Consider the following 6,226-nt stretch of genomic DNA (forward strand, 5'->3'; position numbering starts at 1 on the left):
ACCATTGAAATTTTTAATTTCAGATATTCTATTTTTTTGGTTCTATAATTTCCATTTGATTCTTCTATATATATTATATTGCCTTACTGGTATACAGAAAAAACAGTGCTTGGGGCAAAATTTATAGCATTGAATGCATATATTAAAAAAGAAGAAAGACCTAAAATCATTATAATCTAAGTTTCCACTTTAGGAAACTAGATAAAGGAAAATAAATTAAATCCAAAGCTAGCAGAAGAAAAGAAATAACAAAAATTAGAGCAATCAATGAAATTGAAACTAAGAAAATGATAGAGAAAAATCACCAAACCAAATGCTGGTTCTTTGAAAAGATCAATAAAATTGATAAACCTCTAACCAAGCTAATCAAGAAAAAAATAGAGAAGACATAAATTACTTATATCATAATGAAGAGGGGCCATCATGATCACAACTGACTTCAAGGACATTAAAAGGATAATAGAGGAATATTATGAATAACTCTAAGTCCACAAATTTCATAACTTAGATGAAATAGACATATTCCTTGAAAGGCAGTCTACCAAAATTTTATACAAAGAGAAATAAGCAATCTGAAAATGTCTGCACTTATTAAAGAAATTGCATCAATGATTAATTACTTTGCAAAACTGAAAGCACCAGGCCCACATGGCGTCACTGGTTAATTTTATCAAACATTTAAAGAAGAAATAATAACAAGTTTCTACAATATCTTCCATAAAATAGGAGAATAAGGAAGACTTCCTAACACATTTTGTGAGGTCAGAATTACCCTACACCAAAAGCAGAAAAATACATAACAAAAAACAAGAAAATTACAAACCAATATCTTTATGAACATAGAGGTAAAGATACTTATTTTTGCAGCTGTCCTGTCAGTTTGAAATTATTAAAAAGTAAAACATTTTTAAAAAACACAAGAAAATATCAGCATGTCAAATCCAGCAAATATAAAAATAATTACATGCCATGACCAAATGGGATTTAGTCCAGGTATGCAAGGCTGGCTTGAAATTCAAATGTCAATTATTATAATCCATGACATCAACAGACTAAAGAACAAAAATCATATGATCTTATCAATAGACCCAGAAAAGGCATTTGACAAAATCTAGCACCGATTTACAATTAAAAAAAAAAATCTCAGTAGAATAGAAATAGAGAGGAACTTCCTTTACTTGATAAAGAACATCTTCAAAAACCTACACCCACCATTTACTTAATGATGTGAAACTAGATGTCTACAATTGGAAAAAAGACAAAGATGTCCTCTTTTACCACTCTTATTCACTATCATATTGGCAGTCCTAGCTAATGCAAAAGACAAGAAAAAGAAATGAAAGACATACAGACTGAGAAGAAAAAAGTAAAACTGTTTTCAGATGATATGATTATCTCTGTAGGTAATCTCAAAGAATCAACCCAAAACTCCTGAAACCGAGAAGTAATTATAGCAAGGTTGCAGAATATAAAGGGCTTGGTGTCCTAGCTGTTAAAATAAATACCATACATAAAGTTGGCTTAAACAATGGGAATTTATAATCTTACAGCTTTGAGGCCATGAAAATGTCCAAATCAAGGCATCAAGCAGTGCTTTCTTTCCAAAAACTGGCTACCAGCAATCTTGGCTCCTAAAACTGAACTAAAAAATTAAGTCTATGAAAAATTGTGGTGGAGATTCCACTGCAGGGAGGCCATACCCTGGGAGGACATGCACCACTTTGTGGGCAATACGAGCATAGGCCTCCCTTCCTTCACCTCCACCTCCACCCCAGAGTTGCCCAAGATGCCTGTTGACACCTCCCTGGGGGATGATCCCCTTCTTGGAGCAAATCACTCAATCCACTCTGGGTCTTGATCCTGGTGGTTTCTCAGAGGAGCCCAAAGCCTCATGTTGTTGCTAGCTGGCAACACCAGCTGCAAGAATGGTTCCCTGATCCCAACAAGTCCTGCGTTAGATCATTGGAGACCTCAGCCCCTAGGTGCCTAGCAGTGCAACCTTTACCTCATGGGGGTGGGTCAGGCAGAACTATGGGTTCTACATAGGCCAGAGCCTGCCCTTCTTCATTATCAGCAGCATCCTCAAGAAGAAACACCTCCTGCAACTGGTGGTTGTGGGGGCTGTGGATGGAAGTCAATGGCTGCCATGAAAGAAGAAAGGTGATTGCTGGAGAAATTGTCAAATTTGGGGCCTACACATTCACTCCTGCAACAGTCGCCACACCTCTGGGGGAGGCTGAGTGTCCTCATAAGTGCCATCCTCTCTTCACATTTCCTGGGAGAGAGTCTGAATCTGCTGGGAAAGCTGGGCTGTGTAATCTGTGTGACCTGCAGCACAGTGGTGATGATTCATGGCCCTCAAGGATGAGAAGGTGACCTCAGTCAGAGATGACATCTAAGATGAACCATATAGAGTTCATGGCATTTGCTGTGCTTCTGCCTCATTTTCACCTTTGACATTACTCCATGTTATGGGCAAAGGAATATTCTTGTTTACATCATCATCTGCCCTGTGGTTGGGGCTCTTTTTGTTTGCTAAAGCTATCAGAATGCAATATAACAGAAGTGGGTTGGCTTTTACAATGGGGATTCATTACATTTCAAATGTACAATTCTAAGCCTGTGAAAATGTCCAAATTAAAGCAGCAACAGGACAATATTTTCCCTGAAGAAAGTGTAAGGAGCCACCTGCATCTGGGGCACCTTTGTCACATGGGAAGGCACATGGCTGGCATCTGCTAGTCCTTTTCTCCCAAATTTCATTGCTTTCAACTTCTGGCCTCAGGGGCTTCCTCTTTCAGCCACTTTGGGGGCTTTTTCTCTGAGCTCTCTGGGCTTTTTCTATGTCTTTATCCTCTCATGAAGAACTCCAGTAAAAGGATTAAGACCCACCTTGAATGGGCTGGGTCATATCTCAAATGGAAATAACCTAACCAAAAGTCCCACCTGCAATAGGTCTGCACTCACAGGAATGGATTAAAAGAACACATTTCTGCAGGGTCAAGAATAAAGACTTTGGAATGTACTTACTTTTGGGGGGGTACATAACAGCTCCAAACTACACCAAGGGCTTTCTCTTCAACTGCCATTAGGGACCTGGGTATCACCATTAGGAACTTCTTCCAGGGAATGCCAGTTGGTGGCATCCCCTCTTCCACATCTTGTCCCTCATTGGTCAACTTCCTGAACAGGGCACTGGACAGCCTCAGTGCCCCCCTGGTGTTCCCCATATACTGTGTGTCCTTCACCACAGTGGTAGTTACCTCTTCCATTGTCCTCTTCAAGGAGTGGCATATCATGTCTGCTTCACAGGCTTTGTCATCATTATCCTGGGTGTGCTTATGCTTCATGCTTTCAAAGACCTGGACACCAACAGGGTCATCTTTTCCACATGCACAAAAACACGAGCCACCTCCCACCCCAGAGTCCACCGACATTAAACTGGAAGACAAGAACATCCTTGTGGACAATATGGAACTCTCCAGCATCCTATCACCAGAAGAGAAGCCCAAAGTATTTTCAAGCCATTCTTAAAGCTTGAAATACATGAGTAAGAGTGTGAGCCCTATGGTGAATTTGACTTCTCAATTTCAGAATCACCTAGTTATTTTCAGTACAACTGCATTTCCTGTTACCATTGGGCTCTCTTCCCTTGAGACTTTCATCACTGTTTTCAGGAGTATTCCTATCCAATAAGCAGTAGTGGAAGAACTTCCTAGCAATGGAGCCTCAGTGACCAAATACCCTAGTTTAGGTTGGTGCCAGCAGGTCCCCAGATGTTCCTTTCCATTCATTACATTTATGGCTGCATATATTGTTGGGAAGAAGATAGAATTTGACCTGTTGAGTGTAGCAGAGCACAAGAATCTCCCTGAGATATTGGTCATCAGGAAATCCTTAGCACCAATTATCTGCCTGAGATTGAACTGCTATTGCTTAGCTTAGGCTAGAATTCAGCAGGATGCAATTTCCTTTTCCTCAAGGAGTACAACAAAATATGATTTGGGGAGGTGGGAGAAGTGTGAGGTATGAAGTTAGAATTTGGCCGAAAGCAATCAGGGTCACTGGTAATCAGAGGCTAACTTCTGTGTTTATTCCGACAATGAACTAAGAACCAGGTGCAAAGGCCTACAGCCCCAGAGGCTTGAACAGTAGAGTCAGCTTTGAGCCTCAGCAACTAAGTAGAGGCACAAGTTTGGCATGGAGTACATTCTAGCTGTTGACCGGAAGCCACCAAGTTCCCAACTCTACCCCAAGAGGCCCACTGGGAGTGACAACATCCTGTAACTGCTCTTACTTACCCACTGGGGGGACTGTCTCGGTCCTCTCACATTTGGCTACAGGCATCCTAAAAGCAAGAGCAGCTGGAAAAATATATCTTTTCACTTCCTGCCTGCTCTCTAGCTGCAAGAATATAGAGGGTGGTGCAGGGACCTTTGGAAAGGGCAGTTAGGAAACCAGTAAATCTTCAAAGAGGGAAGATTTGATCCTCAGCTCTCAAGTTGGTTAGAGCTGCCCTTTGTATCTCCATTCCTGCACCCTGTGTTTATGTTCCTTGTACTAAGCACAGTCCAAGCCCAGGCCAAAATCTTACTGACCTTGGAGCTCCCAAGGCTCAATCAACAGATAGGCTTTCTCATACTTCTAGCCTCAGATCTTCAGTTTTTAATGAATGTGGATTTCTGTCTGTAATTAAAATTGATGCAACACATTGGATCTTGAAAGTAGAAGGAACTTCAGGGCCCTGAGAGCATGTGCTGGTTTAAAAAGATGTATGTCCCCTAGAAAAGCTAAGTTTTAATCTAAATCCCATTTCATAAAGGCAGAATAATCCCTATTCAATACTATATGTTTGAAACTGTAATCAGATCATCTCCCTGGAGATGTGATTTAATCAAGAGTGGTTGTTAAACTGGGTTAGGTGACAACATGTCTCCACCCATTTGGGTGGGTCTTGACAAGTTTCTTGAGTCCTATAAAAGAGGAAACATTTTGGAGAATGAGAGATTCAGAGAGGGCAGAACAACATAGTCACGAGAAGCAGAGTTCACCAGCCAGTGAACTTTGGAGATGAAGAAGGAAAATGCCTCCCGGGAAGCTTCTTGTAACAGGAAGCCAGGAGAAGAAGCTAGCAGATGATGCCGTGTTCACCATGTGCCCTTCCAGATGAGAGAGGAACTCTCACCATGTTCACCATGTGCCTTTCCAGATGAGAAACTCTGACTGTGTTTGCCATGTGCCCTTCCACTTGAGAAAGAAACCGTGAACTTCATCGGCCTTCTTGAACCAAGGTATATTTCCCTGGATGTCTTAGATTGGACATTTCTATAGACTTATTTTAATTGGGACATTTTCTCGGCCTTAGAACTGTAAACTAGCAACTTATTAAATTCCCCTTTTTTAAAAGTCATTCTGTTTCTGGTATATCACATTCCAGCAGCTAGCTAACTAGAACAGAGTATGTTCTGTGAGGGTCAAGAACAAAGACTTTGGGGCAGGCCACAGTGGCTCAGCAGGCAGAGTTCTCACCTGCCACACCGGAGACCTGGGTTCGATTCCCGGTGCTTGCCCATGCCAAAAAATAAAGAATAAAGACTTTGGAGTGTGTTTACTTGGAAAAAAATTGAGGTGGATTGACTTATGTACCCTGATAAATATATGCTATTGGTCTTGATCCACAATCCTGTAAATGGGATCTCTTGAAACAGTTATTTTAGTTAAGATATGACCCAAGTGAATGAGGTTGGACCTTAATCCAGGTTACTAGAGTCCATCATAAGCAGAAGAAATTCAGACATAGAAGTGAAAGCCAAGGGGAGGAGCTGTAAACTGTAAGCTAATGGAAGACGGACGAGAAAGGAGAGGACATGGCCATGTGACAAGAAAGCCGAGGAATCTAAGGGTTGCCAGCCAGCCAAAACACTGTCGACCCTGGGAGAAGAAAACCTTCTAGCCTCTGAAACCATGAGCTGACCCATTATGCAGTATTCATCATAGCAGCCTGGAAAACTAAGACAAAAATAAAAATAACAATAACAAAAAGAGACTTTGGGGTGGGTCACAGTGGCTCAGCAGGCAGAGTTCTCACCTGCCAGGCCGGAGACCCAGGTTAGTTTCCCGGTGTCTGCCCATGTTAAAAAAAAAAAAAAGAGAGAGAGACTTTGTATCTCTTTAATGAGACTGATTTTTCATTTGTTTCAATCCTGTTTGTAATTGAACACATCAA

General features: G+C 41.2%; 1 pseudogene; it reads left to right on the forward strand.

The window, feature by feature from the left end:
* Window positions 1-648: 648 nt before the first annotated feature.
* LOC143658271 (magnesium transporter NIPA4 pseudogene) lies at window positions 649-3,534 on the forward strand (annotated as a pseudogene).
* Window positions 3,535-6,226: the final 2,692 nt, after the last annotated feature.

This window comes from Tamandua tetradactyla, chromosome 2, assembly GCF_023851605.1.
Source record: "Tamandua tetradactyla isolate mTamTet1 chromosome 2, mTamTet1.pri, whole genome shotgun sequence".
Lineage (NCBI taxonomy): Eukaryota > Metazoa > Chordata > Mammalia > Pilosa > Myrmecophagidae > Tamandua > Tamandua tetradactyla.